The sequence below is a fragment of the Schistocerca cancellata genome, chromosome 9 (assembly GCF_023864275.1).
Source record: "Schistocerca cancellata isolate TAMUIC-IGC-003103 chromosome 9, iqSchCanc2.1, whole genome shotgun sequence".
Lineage (NCBI taxonomy): Eukaryota > Metazoa > Arthropoda > Insecta > Orthoptera > Acrididae > Schistocerca > Schistocerca cancellata.
The window spans coordinates 174,907,215-174,928,072 of NC_064634.1; positions in this window are offsets into that span (position 1 = coordinate 174,907,215).

Sequence of the window (20,858 nt, forward strand, 5' to 3'; positions counted from 1 at the left end):
GCTCAGGTGGCGTGCCCACGTACTAGCCACAAAGCACACGGTCGACTCAAAGATCGCTCAGTCATATGTGCATAGTGTGACAAGTGGTAATATAAAATATTCACTGTTTACCCTAGCTATTTTATGTAATATTCGTTCGGCCTTTTTATGTGATAATGAAAGTTTACACATTCGTCGATGCGTATGCCATGATATCGTTTTGCCTGTTGTGGAAGTGTTGTGTAGTTCGATAACACGGTATGTTTGTAGTTTGCCTTTTAGCATTTTTTAGGCTGTTTTGTTGGCTGCTTTATTTAATTTCTTGTTGTTACACCCATTGTTTATCCGTTTTAATAGGTTGTCTGATTTAGATAGGGGATGAACGTTAATAAAACCGACAAACTTTAGAGACGGATTGCTGACTGGAAGGAGGAAAAAATGTTCTAAGAACGTGTGTCCGGAAACTCACAGTTGATGGCGCTGACGAATGAGAGTTCCTCTGATCACGTGCCGCGCGTTCCTTGTGTGTTGCATGCAGTGTGATTGACGCAGCATACTATAAGCATCAGAATAGTCCGGTAATTATGTCGGGAACAAGCAGAGATGGTGTTGGTGTACGGTAAAGCATATGGAACACTTGAGAGGCAACACAGCAATACCAAAACAAGTACCATCACAGACACCAAACACATTAAAAACATTTCAAGAGCTTTTTGGGCGTCTGTGTGATCATTGGTCCTTTCAGAAAGAGGAACGTGTAGGGAGGCGTCGGACTGTGCGTACACCAGATGTGGAGGACCAGGTTCTACAGGACATTGAGGCGAACCCTTATACAAGCTCCAGGTAAGAGGCCTGTCAACATGGTGTAAGCCAAACTACGATTACGTGTATCCTGCATCAGAACCACTACTAGTCCTACACCAGTAGTCGAATGGAGCCCACTTGAAGCTCTGTACTGTGTTAGGGGACGATTCTTTGTTGTTGTATGCACATCGTCCATTTCCGGACACCTGTTCATAGGTCCTGTTTTCTACCATTTCCAGTCAGGAATCCGTCCTGCAGTTTGTCGATTTTAATAATGTTCATCCCGTATAGGTATGCTTTTGAGATGACCGCTGCTACCACTATAAATCGTCTGCGTAAGTAACGACTCTGCTGTTGTGTTCATTTCTCTCTATCAGTTTTAATTGCGGTTCAGAGACAATATGCCCTCTCCTTCCTCACCCCCACCTCCAAAAAAAGTGTCCCACAGATAGAGCCCTGTGGGCATCCCTTAATGATATTCTTAGGAATTTTTTGATGTCCCACATTCCACCCTACTATTCTGTTTTTACAATAATCAGGGAGACTGTTATATAGCGCTGAAGCTACCTTAAAATCTCTAAGACGATCAAACATCGCAGGCCAACATACATTGTCAAATCACCTGGGTCAATTAGGATTGCACAACGCATTTATGTTCTAAATTTTGTATTACGTGAAGAATACGGTTGATACCACCGTCTAGTGATTTCTTTCCTAAATACAAACTGATGGTGTCTGACGGCGCTGAGCTCCCTGTATACCTGTAGGCGACTGCACAGGATCCATTACTGGACTTCAGCTAGTATATGAAGTAGGTATGTTCTATGCTCTGCATGATTTTTGGTGTGAAGGGTCCCTGTCTGATGAGTTATTAGTTACGATTGTGTTCTTAGTTTTCCACATTATAGATATCTCCCCTAACCATAGGGTGTCATTTAATGCTTCTGTAAGAAAGGGGGTAATCTGTGGGGCAATTTGTTGTACTTCTTTAGCAAGCGTGTCGTCAGGAACAAGGCTTTCTTTCTTTTTAGCTTTGCTGTCCTCAGAGCGTCCCCCTCTAGCTCAAAAGGGCAAATGACGGCATTTGACTTGTATTCCAGTTCCGTTTCTGTTTTCGATTGTGCTTGCGTGTGGTTATCTTCGAGTCGTCGTCCGGGAGGAATTTGTACATCAGTTGTAGAGTGGAAGTCAGTAACAGGCTAAGTACCAAAAGACTGATTTTCTTTGACAAAAATATTTTAATTAGGGAACCTTAACAATATTTTTTATTTATTGTCTGCAGTAAGAGTAACATAACTACTGTAGTTTTTTTTTTAAGTTGACTTGTTTTTATCAATGAAAGAAAATATTTTATTCTGAAAAACGCAGACTGTGCAAAATGCCATGCAGATGTCGGCCACAACGAAGTAAGTGCCAATGAAAGAAATCTCAAGCGTTTATTACTTTTGTTACTAATAAATATTTTATAGATACACAATCCTGAGATTAAATTATTTTTACCCTTCTTTTAATTTTGTAGACCAAAAAGCAATTTTAACTGATTAACTGTTCGAAAAATGTTCTATTAGCTACTTTCAAATACGGCAGCATCTCTTGCAGATACATTCTCTTTTCAGCTGACAGGTTATTTTTACACTGTTGTGACGCTAAAACACAGTTCTTTATTATCTCAGTGGTAATCCCTTTCTTGAAGGTCTTGTAGGTGCTCTAATATTCAAGTCTGTTAAACGTTGTCCTTATCTTGACGATGCCAGCTGGATTTTTTTTCACTTGAATCCAAATACATTTGGAAATAATTACTCTCGTCGTGTTAACATGTGTATCGGCTGCTTTTTTAAAATAAAAAGTCCTCAGGCTGGAGCATAGTAACCGTAAAAGGATTATTAGGTGTCGCTTTCTCCATAAGTTTTACAAGGTCCTTAGGTGCTTGACACTCTCTCATTCTTCCAGCCTCTTATGTACTTTGAATTTGGGCAAAAACTCTGTCACACGCTGCAGATAATTACAATGCTCTGTGGCGTTTATCCCGCTTTAGTTTCACCAGTGGGCCGGCACATACTGTTCATATCTTTCGGGCCTTATATCCACCACTAAAATGATCGCAGAGCTTAACCCGCTTTTCAGGTTGATGGCAACAGCACTTAACTTGTTTTTTCGGGGCTAACTACAAACAATTTTGTCACTTAGAACGTTATTGATTTACACTGTACAATTACTGTGCTGAGTTTGTTCATCCTAGAGTCATGACACCGTCCGATTGCCTCATCGTGGATAAAACTAGTGAGGTCTTGGCTGTCTCTGTCAACAGTCTGTGGTACACCCGAAACGTTGTTTTGGAGATGTGGTTGTACATATCTGTCCCAGTGTTGTCGCCTCATGTCCAGGGGTAGTGTTTTGTATCTCAATTTAGTGTTCCTAAGTGTGTTGAGACTTGCTTCTCTGTCCAACTCTGCTTTTGCCTTTAGGTACTGCTTTTGCGTCTTTTTCGTTAATTTCCGTAGCATTCTTGGCTCACCACCCCATGGGTGTTTCACCTGTGTGCTGTCTGAACTTGGTAGCGCATTAGTTTGTGCTTGTATAATTACACTGAAGAGCCAAAGAAACTGGAACACCTGTCTAATATTGTGTAGGGCCCCTGCGAGCACACAGAAGTGAAGCAACAGGACGTGGCATGGACGCGACTAATGTCTGAAGTTGTGCTGGAGGGAAATGATACCATGAGTCCTGGAGTAAAGTGCATAAATCCGTAAGAGTACGAGGGGGTTCAGATCTCTTCTGAACAGCACGATGCAAGGCATTCCAGATATTCTCAATAATGTTCGTATCTGGGTAGTTTGGTGGCAAGTGGAAGTGTTTAAACTCAGAGTGTTCCTGGAACCACTCTGTAGCAATACTGGCAGGTGGGGTTCCGCATTGTCCTGCTGGAATTGCCCAAGTCTGTTGGAATGCACAATGGGCATGAATGGATGCAGGCGATCAGACAGGTTACTTACATATGTGTCACCTGTCAGAGTCGTATCTCGACGTATCAAGAGTCCCGTATCATTCCAACTGCACACGCTTCACACAATTACAGAGCCTCCTCCACCAGCTTGAACAGTCCCCTGCTGACATGCAGGGTACATGGACTCATGAGGCTGTCTCCGTAATCGTACACGTTCATCCGCTCGATACAATTTGAAACGAGACTCGTCCGACCAGGCAATATATACATAGTCATCAATAGCCAATGTCGGTGTTGACGGGCCCAGGCGAGGCGTAAAGCTTTGTGTCGTGCAGTCATCAAGGGTACATGAGTCAGCTTTCGGCTCCGAAAGCCCATATCGATGACGTTTCGTCGAATGGTTTGCACGCTGACACTTGCTGATGTCCCAGCGTTGAAATCTGCAGCAATTTGCAGAAGGGTTGCATGTCTGTCACTTGAACGATTCTCTTGAGTCGTCCTTGGTCCCGTTCTTGCAGTACCTTTTTCCAGCCGCAGCGCTGTCGGTGATTTGATGTTTTACCGGTTTCTTAATCTTCACAGTACACTCTTGAAATGGTCGTACGGGAAAGTCTCCACTTCATCGTTACCTCGGACATGCTGTGTCCCATCGCTCGTGCGCCGACTCGAGTCGTGCGCAGACTCATTTAAATATTGATAACCTACCATTGTAGCAGAAGAAACCTATCTAACAACTGCTCCAGACACTTGTTGTCTTATATGGGCGTTGGCGACCGCAGAGCCGTATTCGCCGCCTGTTTACATAACTCGGTATTTGAATACTCATGCCTATACCAGTTTCTTTGACGCTTCAGTGTAACTAATTCAAGTGGTAAATTTCGAAGGCGATGCTTCCTTTTACTGTCTGTAACGGTATGTATCTGGCTCCTTGGTTGTTGCCAGGTAGCCTTACTGAACAGCAGTCACCTCTTCTTCTCGACGCTAACGTTTCCAATAAACTTAGAGGTCATAAGAACCACGTTCAATTAATAATTACCACACTCCCTATATGGATTTGCTTAACATTTAAAAATGCTATCATTTGAAAGTTCACCATTGTCCTTTTCTAAGAACTTTCTTAACCTCAAACTTGGCTCATTTGAAATAAAATAAAATTACCAATGTTCGTTTTATATTTTTTGAAACTGTTAATATTAATGATGGTCAATAAAACAAAATAATTGAAATCTGGTTAATTTACTTATTTTCTCTTGATAAGTTTGGCACGAAATTAACTGAAGTCGAAACAAGACAACTAATTTGAAATTCAGTTTACATTAAAATTATCTGAATGGCAATATCTAACTTTATACTTATCTTACAGCACTTTAGAAAGATATTTATTGCTGTAAGTAATCTGTATTTAAAGTTTAAGAGCTGATAAGCTCTCAGCTAATTAAGAGTGCCTTCGTTTAGAGTTGCGGTATGGGCATACACGATAGCTTAGATGGTTTCTAGATTCAGTACGGAAAAGGCGTCTTGCATTCCAGATTTTATGCATGTTTGTAGTATTTCCGAGGTTAGCATCAGTGTGTAATTTTGTGTGAATATGGATACAGTTAAAAAAACACTAGTGAGTTACCTGAAATAGTGTCAAACATTTGTTTACCAATGGCGTTAAAAAAAAACCATGAACCCAGGCAGTTTTCAGGAAAAGTAAATTGCTCCTAAAATCAGTGGCTATGATATAAGCACATCTTTTATTAATTTTATTTGACTCACTTAAATGATTCTTCAGGCTTCTTGTAATAAGATTTAAGACAATTTTACAGTCACTATAGTTTTACGATGTAGGTGCAACGATCGCTCTGCATGTAGATTTGTTATTCCTTAGATTTCTTTATGGTAGCTTAGAATGATAGTTTTGATGGGAGAAGTATGAGACCTACTACAGCATGAGCGATCAAAAAATATCTGTTTGAGGGCGTTGATGCAGCGTATACACACCGCAGTGCAACTTTGATGCTGGTATATAAGCACCGACTTGTAGGCAAGGAACTAGTGTGGCATTCGTGACTTTCGACGAGCGTGCGGTAAATACGGAGGCATGAACTGTGGCAACATTATTACCATATGCGTCCAGAGACTACCAAAGCGTTGTTAACCTTTTCCTGGGTGCTGAAACACATACACCGGTAGACATCCATCGGAGAATGAAGGATGTGTATGGGGTAACATATTTGTGGAAAACCACAGCTGTAGAACTCCGACAATGGGTGGTGCGGCTTCATGATAACGCACATCCCCCTATCGCAAATGTTGTGACGCGGAAGTTACGCCAACCCAAGCGGGAGATACTCCAGCACCCGCCCAAGTGTCCCAATCTGTCCCCACGCGATTATCACGCTTACTGTTCCTTGCTCAGGGCAGAACCACATTTTGTTATTGGATATTAATATTATGTTTGACTGATTTACCTGAAGTCGATGCTGCCTGATTATACAATAATGATGACTATGTTACTGATCCAAGTTTTCATGTAACTGAATCATTTTGCCTCTGAAGGGTTTTTGAACACATCATACTAGACCTAGATTTCTGCGAATTCTGTGGTCTACAGTGCAATGTAGTTAAATCTGCTGTTTTTGGTATTATTAGTATTGAGCTTTTACTCATAAAGTTTTGTGCTGTTCATTGTGGATTTTAATTATTGCTGTGTAAAGTACATGTATTGACTTGGCCTAGTGTCATTTAATTCTGCAGATTTTTGCTATCATTAGTATCGACCTTTCACTCATTTTGTTCTATTCATGCGGATTTTAATTTCCATTGCGTTGATCTTAGGTACTTAGCTTGTTACTCATTGAATTTCTTCTAATTATTTTGCATTCATTTAGCAAGCCAGTACGTGCAGTTCTTGTATCACAGATGCACAGTCGTGCTCAAAAGTATCCGAACGACCTGAACTGCGTTTCGCCTGATTCGCATGTAACCGGCATAACGCGGCTGTCTAACAGGTCCTCTAATAGCTCCTTGGTACAGTCGTTTGACTCTTGAAAATGGTTCCAACATGTCACCACTAGAAAACACTGCTCTGTATCGCAGTAACTCAAGATGTAAAGTAATACCACGATGCTACTAATATCAGGGAACACCTTATCACAGATAAGACTGTCCTTAAGGCCTGTAAGCTCACATTTATTACTATAAATGACATACCTGAAATGTTACCACTCTCATTATTACATAAGGTAGGTAACGCACGTAGTATGTTCGTCGTATTCATGGTTTCCTATTCAAAGTAACATACAGTACTTAATATGTAATACAAAATGACATTGAAAATTTAAGTTATCCACGAGCAGCTAGTTGAGAATATGTATGAACTTCAAATGACACGACGAACCGTCTCGTTCTGCATATGGATTCAAACCCAGGTCGGCAGACTAAGCAAAGATTTCGTGACTGACGCAAACTAACAGTCACTCCTGATTAGGCATACAAAGAGTGATATACCTCGATTTTAGACAGTATCACTTAGCAAATACAACTTAAACTACATAACACAAACATTTTTAGCGGACGCGAATTCGTCCCCAGCATCACTTGCCCTGTTAACGAACTACGAGAGATGTTAAATTTTGCTTCTTCACAAGTAACTTACTTGAAATAACGTGAGGTAAAGCTTTGTGTTGGACAGGGATTCAAACCCAGAACCTAATCGGATTGATATAGGAGCACAACCAACTGTGATATCGGATTTTCTCGGCAGTAACTAGATGTTTTAGCTGAAATGCCGAGACGAAACATTAATTTTTTCCTTCCCAGGACTCCAACCCGGCACCTATCGCTGTAATATTCTAGAGAAAACAAACGATAAATATGGGTTTGTTGCACCATCAGCGACATGTGAGCATGTTTGAACTAGAAATAATATGATGGAGAGTTCAGTGCTCACTGGGAATAGAGCCCCACACATATCGTTGTTGACTACACACAAAGAGACGTCAGCTACCGAATTTTTCTCCACCAGCAGCTCGGAATAACATCTTGAACTTACAGTGATCTCGCAAATAGTTCTGTGTTCCACTGGGAGTCAAAAACGTCAGATATAGTTAGTGTTGACAACGAATGAAAAAACATTAAAAATCAAAATTATTATCCACCAGCAAATAGGTGTTCTCATGCTAGAGCTTGATAATACATAACGAAATCTTTAGTGCCGGGTCAGGATTCGAACCCATTTACGCGTAATATGTGGAGATGTTGAGGAATCTGCAGTTTTGAACAAACAACAAATTGTAGCCGAGCTGTAGTGTCACGAAGGGATCAAATTCCGCGTTAAGGGCGGTCTGAGTTGCATTCTCAGTTCAGAATCAATTTTATCGCCATACAAAAGCTCAGTTAAAGATGGAAAAGTGTCGTGTGACCCTGCATAGCGTTTGTATCGTCACTAGAAATAAATAGCTAGTATAAAAAAGGTTACTGGTGATAGAGTTTCTACATGTCGCCACTCCAGACTTAATTGTGGTTCAACCTAACGTCTACTTGGCAGAGTAGGAATATCATCTTTAATGGGAACTTCAGACCACACTGCCATTATATCTTCTTCCCTTGGTGTAGTCAGAAGAGAATGGAATCTTTCTCCCCCTATCTAAAATCATTAACGAAAGTGGGAATCGAACCCAGACCATAGGTATAAGAACCTACCATCAGTCCAACAGACCACCAAACCGTCTTTCCTGTGACTCATTTTTCTATCGTAACGCAGTTGCGCCACACTGGATGAGAATTCTGACACACAGGCTCCCTGTAGTAAATTGCAGCATGTTCACTAAATTCATTTATTTGGTTGTCCGAATCACCATGAGTTAGCTGCCTCGGCTACGCAGTGCATATATTCGACTCTATTTTGTAATCACCGAAATGAAATCACGTAACTGTCACCTACACAGAACTGCCAATAGTATAGGATGCAGAAATTTAAATAGGAAGTGTTCCTTTCCACTTCAGCTATTCTATTGCGCTACCTGTTTGTAAAAAACGTCGTGCAGTGCAAAAGAAAAGCTGTAACTGTTTCTCTCAGAAGTCTAGACCCGGCCATTTGCATTATCTCGCAGCGCTGTGGTATGCAGAAGTTCTGGAGGAATTGTTATTCAGCTCAGGAGGTGTTACGGTTATTTGTCAGCTAGTAGTGTAATGGAAAGTGCCATGCACCATCGATAAGATGTCGCGAGTTCGAATACATTTACTGCTGAATTTTTTTTAAAACGCAATTCTGCTGTCTGCTGAAGTTACCAATCTAATGGAACTTTGAACATAATTCCCTTCACTTCTCAACCCAAAATAGTCGCATGTGGAAAAAGGGCTAACTTCTGTGACATTTTGTTCTTTTCAGGTTTAATAGACAGCCAGGCAGCAGATGCATCTCGAAGCTTTAGTATTATGTATGGGGAGAGCGCATCGTGCCCAAATACGTCAGAAAAGTATTTTCTACATTAGCTATCGTGTGGTAGTGGCATTTTATTCGTCTTCAAACATTGTTTGACAACTTTAACTCAGAACAAGTTTTCTACATGCATGTAATCAATAAACTGCATGTGCGTCGTCAGGCTGTTATAGAGAACATCAGAGAATTCGCATATATCGTTGATGATTAATTTCGCTCTCATGTTTACTATTGCTTCAATAACACTAAAGGAAACCTTACGAAAATTGTGCACTGTATTATGAGAAATGAAATAAAACTACCCACGATAACCTTTCGACGAAAGTCTGTTTTAATAAAACTGAGTATCTGTACACAAGCATGCCTCTATCGACACGAATTAGTAAAATACTTCTCACTTAGATTTTGATTGGGTCTGTGTTTAATTGGTATGCTGTGTCATACTCAAGATGTATGCAAATGTGGCATTTCATAAATATAGTTACGTATTTCTAGAAATTTTCTTGTCAGCAGCGAAAAGAGGCGTTACCTGTTGTGCAGCATCGTAAGTTTTTCACCATTGCACTATGAGCCGAAAGTATTTTCTTGAGATTTCCTTATTGATGTTTGATCTGACTGCTTGTAGCTCTTTCACAGAAGGGATAAAAACGTTGGAGTAAGTGACACTGGAACTGCGAACCATCACAGACGCTTTTCCACAGGTCAGCACGTTACCACAGAGCTGGCGAAGGCCGGCCGCGGTGGCCGAGCGGTTCTAGGCGCTCAGTCCGGAACCGCGCGACTGCTACGGTCGCAGGTTCGAATCCTGCCTCGATCATGGATGTGTGTGATGTCCTTAGGTTAGTTAGGTTTAAGTAATTCTAAGTTCTAGGGGACTGATGACCACAGATCTTAAGTCCCATAGTGCTCAGAGCCATAGCCAGCTGGCGAAGAGGTATGTGGCTTAGTTTCCTCTTACGAGGCCAATAATGGCTAGAACTCATAAACCGCTATTTAAAGGACGAGATTAGTTGCGATTTTCAACTGTAACGACTTTCCTGGGCTGAAAACCGTAAGTTTACAATCTTTTGTTACACCTCAAGCGCCGGCCGCGGTGGCCGTGCGGTTCTGGCGCTGCAGTCCGGAACCGCGGGACTGCTACGGTCGCAGGTTCGAATCCTGCCTCGGGCATGGGTGTGTGTGATGTCCTTAGGTTAGTTAGGTTTAAGAAGTTCTAAGTTCTAGGGGACTTATGACCTAAGATGTTGAGTCCCATAGTGCTCAGAGCCATTTGAACCATTTTGAACACCTCAAGCGATAATAACTGAGATTATTCAATGGAAATGACAGGTAAAATCAAGTGAACTTTGAGGCTTCATTCCGTCCACACAAGGAAGTAACTCGTCGATCACAGAGTTGCCAAACATACCCTGCCTTGTTGCCAAATCTCAGTTACAGTACCAGCAGGAAGAAGACGAACAGATGTGATCCTACAGCGGGCTGGGAAGTAACCATAGCTGGTGTCTCCAAGTCACAGCTGCTACGGCCTGGAATACGTAATGCGACTGATTCGCATTTCTGTTACTAGGTTTAGGGACTGGAGCGTAGTTACTAAAAATACTCAGAATTGACTGCAAACTAAGCATCATAAATCAATAACTCTCATAGTTGTTTTTATATTTCTTTCGTAAGTGTACTCAAATCTAAGAAACTCACTCACAGGCGTTTTCGTGCCACGCCGATAGTCGAGCACAACAAACAAATAAAAAAAAGAGTGTGTGTGTGTGTGTGTGTGTGTGTGTGTGTGTGTGTGTGTGTGTGACAGAGATAGAGAGAGAGAGAGAGAGAGAGAGAGAGAGAGAGAGAAATGAAAAAGAACGAGAGAGAGTATGTGTAAAAAAAAAATTGTTGCAAAGAAATTGAATCATGGTATCTAAAGAAATCTTTCATTTAAAATGACACGTTCCACATCATTATGAAATGTCGTATTCATGATCTATGGAACAACAATTAATCTAATCTAATCACATTATATTGATTACTAGCCATCAAGAGTCATGAATTACCGAAATTTTTGCCAATTCCAGTACCCAAATCTAAACTTGAAAATAAAAGACAATATTTGTAATAAACCGGGACTCCTATCAAGACCCTTTCGTCCCTGTAAGCTAACCACGAAAGATGTCTGATATACCTCCATTCTGAAGTAACAAAGTGTGCATGCATTTAAAGATGAAGTGCATGATGTGAAGTTCTGTGATGGAGATACGAACCCAACACGTAATCGCATTGTTAACTAAGAAAAATCAAATGTTACGTATCGGTTTTTCTTACGAGCTGCTAGGTGTTTGAATCTAAAATAAGGATACAAACTTTTGTGCCTAAGCGACAATCGAACTGCACACCTACCGTGCATCTACGAATATAGCTTAAGTATCAGTTGCTTACTCACCAACAGTAAGTTGTGTGCGTGTTTGACCAGAAATAACGACACCTATTGCGATTGTTGGCAACACATCAACAGACATTAAAAATGCACGTTAATTTTCACTAGCAGGTGGGTGTGCACTTGATAGGGCTTGAAATGAAATTATGAATATTTTTGTACTTCGTGACACTACAGCTCGGCTACAATACGTTGTTTGTTCAAAACTGCAGATTCCTCAACATCTCCATATATTACGCGTGAATGGGTTCGAATCCTGACCCGGCACTAAAGATTTCGTTATGTATTATCAAGCTCTAGCATGAGAACACCTATTTTCTGGTGGATAATAATTTTGATTTTTAATGTTTTTTCATTCGTTGTCAACACTAACAGTGTCCCAGTGTCCCAGTGGGACACAGAACTATTTGCGAGATCACTGTAAGTTCAAGATGTTATTCCGAGCTGCTGGTGGAGAAAAATTCGTAGCTTACGTCTCTTTGTGTGTAGTCAACAACGATATGTGTGGGGCTCTATTCCCAGTGAGCACTGAACTCTCCGTCATATTATTTCTAGTTCAAACATGCTCACATGTCGCTGATGGTGCAACAAACCCATATTTATCGTTCGTTTTCTCTAGAATATAACAGCGATAGGTGCCGGGTTGGAGTCCTGGGAAGGAAAAAATTAATGTTTCGTCTCGTCATTTCAGTTAAAACATCTAGCTACTGCCGAGAATATCCGATATCACAGTTGGTTGTGCTTCTATATCAATCCGATTAGGTTCTGGGTTTGAATCCCTGTTCAACACAAAGCTTAACCTCACGGCATTTCAAGTAAGTTACTTGTGAAGAAGCAATATTTAACATCTCTCGTAGTTCGTTAACAGGGACAAGTGATGCTGGGGAGGAATTCGCGTCCGTTAAAAATGTTTGCGTTATGTAGTTTAAGTTGATATTTGCTAAGTGATACTGTCTAAAATCGAGGTATATCACTCTTTGTATGCCTAATCAGGAATGACTGTTAGTTTGCGTCAGTCACTAAATATTTGCTTAGTCTGCCTGACCTGGGTTTGAATCCATATGCAGAACGAGACGGTTCGTCGTGTCATTTGAAGTTCATACACATTCTCAACTAGCTGCTCGTGTATAACTTAAATTTTCAATGTCATTTTCTATTTCATAATAAGTACTGTATGTTACTTTGAATAGGAAATCATGAATACGACGAACTTACTACGTGAGCTACGTATCTTACGTAATAATGTGGGTGGTAACATTTTAGGTATGTCATTTATAGTAATAAATGTGAGCTTACAGGCCTTAAGGACAGTCTTATCTGTGATAAGGTGTTCCCTGATATTAGTAGCATCGTGGTATTACCTTACATCTTGAGTTACTGCGATACAGAGCAGTGTTTTCTAGTGGTGATTTGTTGGAACCATTTTCAATAGTCAAACGACTGTACCAAGGAGCTATTAGAGGACCTGCTAGACAGCCGCGTTATGCAGGTTGCATGCGAATCAGGCGAAATGCAATTCAGGTCGTTCGGATACTTTTGAGTATGACTGTACATCGTGTACTACTTAGATTTGATTTTATTAAGTTTCAGTTATTATTGTGCACATTTCTTTAACTGAAGATTTTATCATTTATTTGGAATTTGGTGACTGTTGTTAATACAATGCGAATTCTGCTAAGAAATATATATATCTCCACAACCTATGGCCGCTTCCACCTCTCGGCCTATGCTAGTGCTAGCCAGCCGGTGTGGCCGAGCGGTTCTATGCGCTTCAGTCTGGAACCGCGCGACCGCTAAGGTCGCAGGTTAGAATCCTGCCTCTGGCATGAATGTGTGTGATGTCCTTAGGTTAGTTAGGTTTAAGTAGTTCTAAGTTCTAGGGGACTGATGACCTCAGATGTTAAGTCCCATAGTGCTCAGAGCCATTTGAACCATTCTGCTAGTGCTAAACTTACTGTTTCAGGGTAAAATTCTTGAATAACCTTCTTGTGTGCCTCTGAAACAGCATGCTCTGCCATTAGAAAACAAATAGATTCTTTTTCAACTAAGGATGGTGATACGACTTTTTTGAACTGTGCCAACGGTTCCATACAAATATTTTTATGGTTCATTTAAACCGTTGAACAAGTTGTACAAAGTTCAGCTATTACCCTACATCCGCGATGCAGACGGAAGGCCGATAACCAACTGCTGGAAACAAGCAAACGCAAGACCAGGGTATCGCGCCAACACTCCACAAGACCATCGATCTCCTTTAGGGGCGGATGAATGTGAGTTAATGCTGCTCTGGTGTAGCTTACTTAACATGTTTTCCACTCCTGCTGCATGAATTGTAGGGCGAATAATTAAATATGGAGGTTCTAAGAAAGTACTTGCCATTGAGAAACGTTCTGCCACCTAAGCGCAACTTACAGTGTTTGGAGCCCAGTTGTATTAACAGCCTCTGTCTCCCTCTGTCATGCAGCGTGTTGTGGGTATAGGTGCAGAAAATGTGATCATTGCTTCCTTACTACACTATGTAATCAAAAGTATCCGGACACCTGGCTGAAAATGACTTTAAAGTCCGTGGCGCCCTCCATCGGTAATGCTGGAATTCAATAGGGTGTTGGACCATCCGTAGCCTTGATGGCAGCCTCCACTCCCGCAGACATACGCTCAGTCAGGTGCTGGAAGGTTTCTTGGGGAATGGCAGCACATTCTTCACGGAGTGTTGCACTGAGGAGAGGTATCGATGTCGACCGGTGAGGCCTGGCAAGAAGTCGGCGTTCCAGGTCACGACTCTGTGCAGGCCAGTCCATTACAGGGATGTTATTGTCGCGCAACCATTCCGCCACAGGCCATGCATTATGAACAGGTGCTCGATCGTGTTGAAAGACGCAACCGCCACCACCGAATTGTAATTCAACATTGGGAAGGAAGAAGGTGCTTAAAACATCAGTGTAGGCTTGTGCTGGGATAGTGTCACGCGAAACAGCAAGGGGTGCAAGCCCCCTACATAAAAAACACAACCACACCAAACACCATCGCCTCCGAATTTTACGGTTGGCAGTACACTCGCTGGCAGATGATGTTCACCGGGCATTCACTATACCCACACCCTGCCATCGGATCGCCACATAGTGTATCGTGATTTGTCACTCCACACGTTTTCCCACAGTTCAGTCGCCCAATGTGTACCCTCCTTACACCAAGAGAGGCGTCGTTTGGCATTTACTGGCGTGATGTGTGGCTTATGAACAGCCACTCGACCACGAAATCCAAGTTTTATCACCTCCCGCCAAACTGGCATATTATTTGGAGTGGATCCTGATGCAGTTTGGAATTCCTGTGTGATGGTCTGGATAGATGCCTACCTATTACACATTACGAACCTCTTCAACTATCGGCGGTCTCTGCCATTCAACAGGCGAGGTCAGCCTGTACGCTTTTGTGATGTACGTGTCCCTTCACGTTTCCACTTCACTATCACATCGGAAACAGTGGATGTAGGGATGTTTAGGAGAGTGGAAATCTCGCGTACAGACATAAGACACAAACGACACCCAATCACCTGACTATGTTCGAAGTCCGTTAGTTCCGCGGAGCGCCCCATTCTGCTCTCTCACGATGTCTAACGACTACCAAGGTCTCTGATGTGGAGTACCCGGCAGTAGGTGGCAGCACAATGCACCTAATATTAAAAACGTATGCTTTGTGCGTTGTTTTCTCCCAGTCTTCGCACAAACTCAACATATAATTTATTACCTGATGCTTTCTGCTCGGTCGTAACTGCATACCGAAGTGGTCTACGCCTGCCAGTATAGGCTTCCCATTTTGCATGCACGTGTAAAGCCTTCATTACCTGATCTGTTGCCCAGGGGAATAAAAACATTAATGGCTTCCTTGTGACACGCGTACTTGGAGAGCCTAACCAACCTACACTACTGGCCTTTAAAATTGCTGCACCACGAACATGACGTGCTACAGACGCGAAACTTAACCGACATGAAGGAGATGCACTGATATACTAATGATTAGCTTTTAAGAGCATTCACACAATGTTGGCGCCGGTGGCGACACCTACAACGTGCTGATATGAGGAAAGTTTCCAACCGATTTCTCATACACAAACAGCAGTTGACCGGCGTTGCCTGGTCCTCGTGTAAGGAGGAGAAATGCGTACCATCACGTTTCCGACTTTGATAAAGGTCTGATTGTAGCCTATCGCGATTGCGGTTTATCGTATCGCGACATTGCTGCTCGCGTTGGTCGAGATCCAATGACTGTTAGCAGAATATGCAATCGGTGGGTTCAGGAGGGTAATACGGAACGCCGTGCTGGATCCCAACGGCGTCGTATCACTAGCAGTCGAGATGACAGGCATCTTATCCGCATGGCTGTAACGGATTGTGCAGCCATGTCTCGATCCCTGAATCAACAGGTGGGGACGTTTGTAAGCCAACAACCATCTGCACGAACAGTTCGACGACGTTTGCAGCAGAATGGACTATCAGCTCGGAGGCCATGGCTGCGGTTACCCTTGACGCTGCATCACAGACAGAAGCGCCTGCGCTGGTGTACTCAACGACGAACCTGGGTGCACGAATGGCAAAACGTCATTTTTTCGGATGAATCCGTGTTCTGTTTACAGCAACATTATGGTCGCATCCGTGTTTGGCGACATCGCGGTGAACGGCCATTGGAAGCGTGTATTTGTCGTCGCCATACTGGCGTTTCACCCGGCGTGGTGTTATGGGGTGCCACTGGTTACACGTCTCGGTCACCTCTTGTTCGCATTGACGGCACTTTGAACTGTGGACGTTACATTTCAGATGTGTTACGACCCATGGCTCTACCCTTCATTCGATCCCTGCGAAACCCTACATTTCAGCATGATAATGCACAACCACATGTTGCAGGTCCTGTATGGGCCTTTCTGGATACAGAAAATGTTCGACTGCTGCCGTGGCCAGCACATTCTACAGATCTCTCACCAGTTGAAAACGTCTGGTCAATGGTGGCCGAGCAACTGGCTCGTCGCAATACGCCAGTCACTACTTTTGATGAAATGTGTGTATCGTGTTGAAGGTGCATGGGCAGCTGTACCTGTAAACGGCGTCCAAACTCTGTTTGACTCAATGCCCAGGCGTATCAAGGCCGTTATTACGGCCAGAGGTGGTTGTTCTGGGTCCTGATTTCTAAGGATCTATGCAACCAAATTGCGTGAAAATATAATCACATGTCAGTTCTAGTATAATATATTTGTCCAATGAATATCCGTTTATCATCTGCAATTCTTGCTGGTGTAGCAATTTTAATGGCCAGTAGTGTAAAGACATATTACTCATAATAGTTGTAATTACTTGCCTGCAATTGGGGAATGTAATGCTGTTCAATACACAGTTCTCGCTCATCAACAGAAATATCTGCATTTATGCCCCTGACAACCTATAGCGCAAGTCGCTGAATTTGCAGAGGAGCTCGTCACGGAGCTGAAAAAGCGTCTAGTTTAGATCCTCCGTTCGGCTCCTGATCAGCGGCTCCGAGCACTCTTCGGAAAGATGCTGCAAATCAACAGCTGTACTTCACTTCCTCCAATCTACAGAAATGAATCACTCGTGCTACCAGTCCTACAGTGTTGCTGAAGTATATTGGTTGCAGCAGTAGATAGGACTGATAGGGGATATTAAATGTGTACAGGGGTGAGCAGCGCGAATACCCACAGATTTGTTTGCCGCATGGGAAAACAGTGAACTGGCAGACTCCTGACGATAGATGGAAATTATTCCTAGATAGCTAGTTTACAAAGTTTCAAGGACCGGCTTTGAAAGATGACCGTTGGATCAAACACTGATGAATGAGAACAGATTGTCCCACTCCTCAACGGCGATTCGTAGTATATCCCTCAGGGTTTTTGGTGGGTCACGTCGTCCATAAACAGCCCTTTTCAATCTATCAGAGGCGTGTTCTATAGCGTTCATGTCTGGAGAACATGTTGGCCACTCTAGTCGAGCGATGTCGTTATCCTGAAGGAAGTCATTCACAAGATGTGCACGATCGTCCGTGAAGACGAAAGCCTCGTCAACACGCTGCCGGTATGGTTGCACCGTTGGTCGAAGTATGGCTTCACGTATCGTACAGCCATGACCACCAGCGGCGCACGTCGGCCTCACATAATGCGACCCCAAAACCGCAGGGAATCTCCACCTTGCTGCACCAGCTGGACAGTGTGTCTAAGGGGATCAGCCTGACCTGGTTACCTCCAAACACGTCTCCGACGATTGTCTGGTTGAAGGTATAAGCGACAGTCATCGGTGAAGAGAACGTGATGCCAATGCTGAACGGCCCATTCGGTATGTTGTTGAGCGCATCTGTACCGCCCTGCAAAGGTGGACACCGCCATGGACTTCGGGAGTGAAGTTACGCATCATGCGCCCTATTGCATACAGTTTGAGTCGTAATACGACGTCCTGTGGCTGCACGAGAAGCATTACACAACATGGTGACATTGCTGTCGGGGTTCCTCCGAGCCATAATCCGTAGTTAGCGGTCATCCACTACAGTAGCAGCCCTTGGGCGGCCTCAGCGAGGCATGTCATCGACAGTTCCTGTCTCTCTGTATCTCCTCCATGTGCGAACAACATCGGTTTGGTTCACTCAGAGACGCCTGGACACTTCCCTTGTTGAGAGCCCTCCCTGGCACAAAGTAACAATGCGGACCGTGGTAGTGACCGTCTAGGCATGGTTGAACTACAGACAACACGAGCCGTGTACCTCCTTTCTGGTGGAATGACTGGACCTGATCAGCTGTCAGACCCCGTCCGTCTAATAGGCGCTGCACATGCATGATTGTTTACACCTTTGGGCGGGGACTGTGTCTGTGATACAATATCCACAGTCAACGTCTATCTTCAGGACTTCTGGGGAGCAGGGTGATGCAAAACTTTTTTGATGTGTGTATGTGACATATGTGTATCTAGGCAAAGCCATAGGGAAAAATCTCCTCCTAAGCCACTGGATCGATTTCAGCCAAATGTGTTACTATCTGTAAAGAAATACTGGAGGGGGGGAGGGGGAGGATAAGAACCAGCAACATCATTGTGTGTTGGTGGTAATAACGTGGAGAGATTGGAGGGAGCAGGAGACTGACAGGGAGGGGAAGAAGGAGATGGACACTGATCATAGATGGACAAAGAGAGAGGGAGGGGGAAATGGAGAGGCAAAGGGAAAAGAGGAGATTGACAAAGAGAGGGAAGGATGGAGAGACAACTGAAAGATGGAGAGATGGACAAAGAGAGGATGGAAGGGGAGATGAACAATGAGAGAGTGGAGGAGGATATGGACAGGGAGAGGGTGAGGGGGAGATGGACAGAAAGATGGAAATAGAGAAAAAAAAGAGGAGGAAGTGGGCAGGGAGAGGGAAGGAGATAATCAGGGAAAAGAAAGAGCGGGTTAGACTATGACATGGGGGCGGGGGGAGAGGGGAGAGTGGGGAGAGAGGGGAGGAGATGATCTGGGAAAAGAAAGAGGAGGGGACAGACTGACGTGGGGGGGGGGATAGGGGAGGAAGAGATGGGCCCAAAGAGACGTCGGATGATTGGACAGGAAGAGGGCGAGCAGAAGATGGACTTCGAGAAGGGTTGTGGAGCAGATGAAGATGAGCAGGAGCAGATGAACAGAGAAAAGATGGACAGAACGAAGGACACGAGGAGATGTACAGAGAAGGTGGGAAGGAGGAGATGAACAGAGAGAGGAGGAAAGAAGAGACAGACTGATAGAAGATTGAATTAAATACGTAACAGGGCAACGATAGATACTCGTCTAGTAATAACAATAAAGCACGTAAAATTTGTTTATATTAGTTTTTACTACATTGCTTTCGCTTAACTCGCAAGAAATTACAATTCAGAAAAATATATAATTTTAACAGGATTTATCGGAAAATCTGAGTAGTCCACTCCAAACTATTTTAGGAACTGCAACAACAAACTCTCACAACTTTGACTACTTCGTAATTTACACGATATAAAATTGAACTGTGAACACAAGTTGGCAGACTGCAACGAAGTTTAAAAAGGCTTTGCAAAGGGTATAAATATCACCTCTTAAATATGAAGTTATACAATTAATATTTCATTTATTGTAGGTACGCGACTGCAGTCCTTGCACGCATTGAAATCCCGCGCCAAAGCACCGTAGCACGCTTTTAGATAATGCAGAACAAAGTCGCTCAGCTTAGTGATAGATCTGACGTGGACTGTGCAATTATTTTCACCTCCTCAAGCGGCGTGCTATGGCGTGGGGATTTCAGTGCGTACTAGGATGACACACATGCATCTGCTAAGAAATTAGCAGGGATTGCAACGTACTCTTAGTTCCAACATTTTAAACATTTCGAACAAGACGATTTATCGACACATAACGAGCACGAATTCCGAAATTATCCTCCTTGTGGAACACAGTTAGCTTTTATTCACAAGAAGTAATGAACGCTATCGACAGGGGTCTCACGTTGATCCGATACTTTTGTATTTGCAGAATGCTTTTGAAACTGTTCCTCACAAGCGGCGTCTAATCAAAATCAGTGCCTTCGGAGCATCGACGTAATTGTACGACTGGACTCGTGATTTCCTTTCAAAATTGTCACAATTCGTTGAAATAGATTGGAAGTCACTGTGCGATACCGAAGTGATTCTGTAGTTCCCCAACGAAATGTTGTAGTTCTTTGCTGTTCCTAATCTATGTACTCGTTTTCGGGACAATCTGAGCATCTCTGTTAGATTATTTGCATGTGACACTGCCGTTTACTGCCTTGTAAAGTCATCAGAAGATCAAAAAGAACTGCAAAATATGATCTAGACAAGATATCTGTTTGGAGTGAAAGAAGCAATTTCAGCTAAACAATAGAAAGTGTGTGGTCTGCCAAATGAACGCAACAAACACGTTAAATTTCGGTCAAACTAGTAATTAAAAATTAGAGGTTTAGGTTTAATTAAATACATAGGGATTACAATTACGAGCTAGGTGACATAGGAGCATCACATAGAAAACGTTGTGTGGAAGATGAACCAGAAACTGCGTTTTGTTGGTGGAACACTTAGATTATGCAACAGATTTTCTAAAGAGTATGCCTACACTACGTTCTGTGGGCTATGTGATTCTTACCAGATAATGATGGTGGATATAGAAAAAATTCAAAGAAGGAAAGTGGGTTTTATAAGAGAAGAAAGTATCACGCACTGACATGATAAGAGAGAATTGGTGCCAATCATTAAAACAAGAGCGTTTTTCGTACTGGC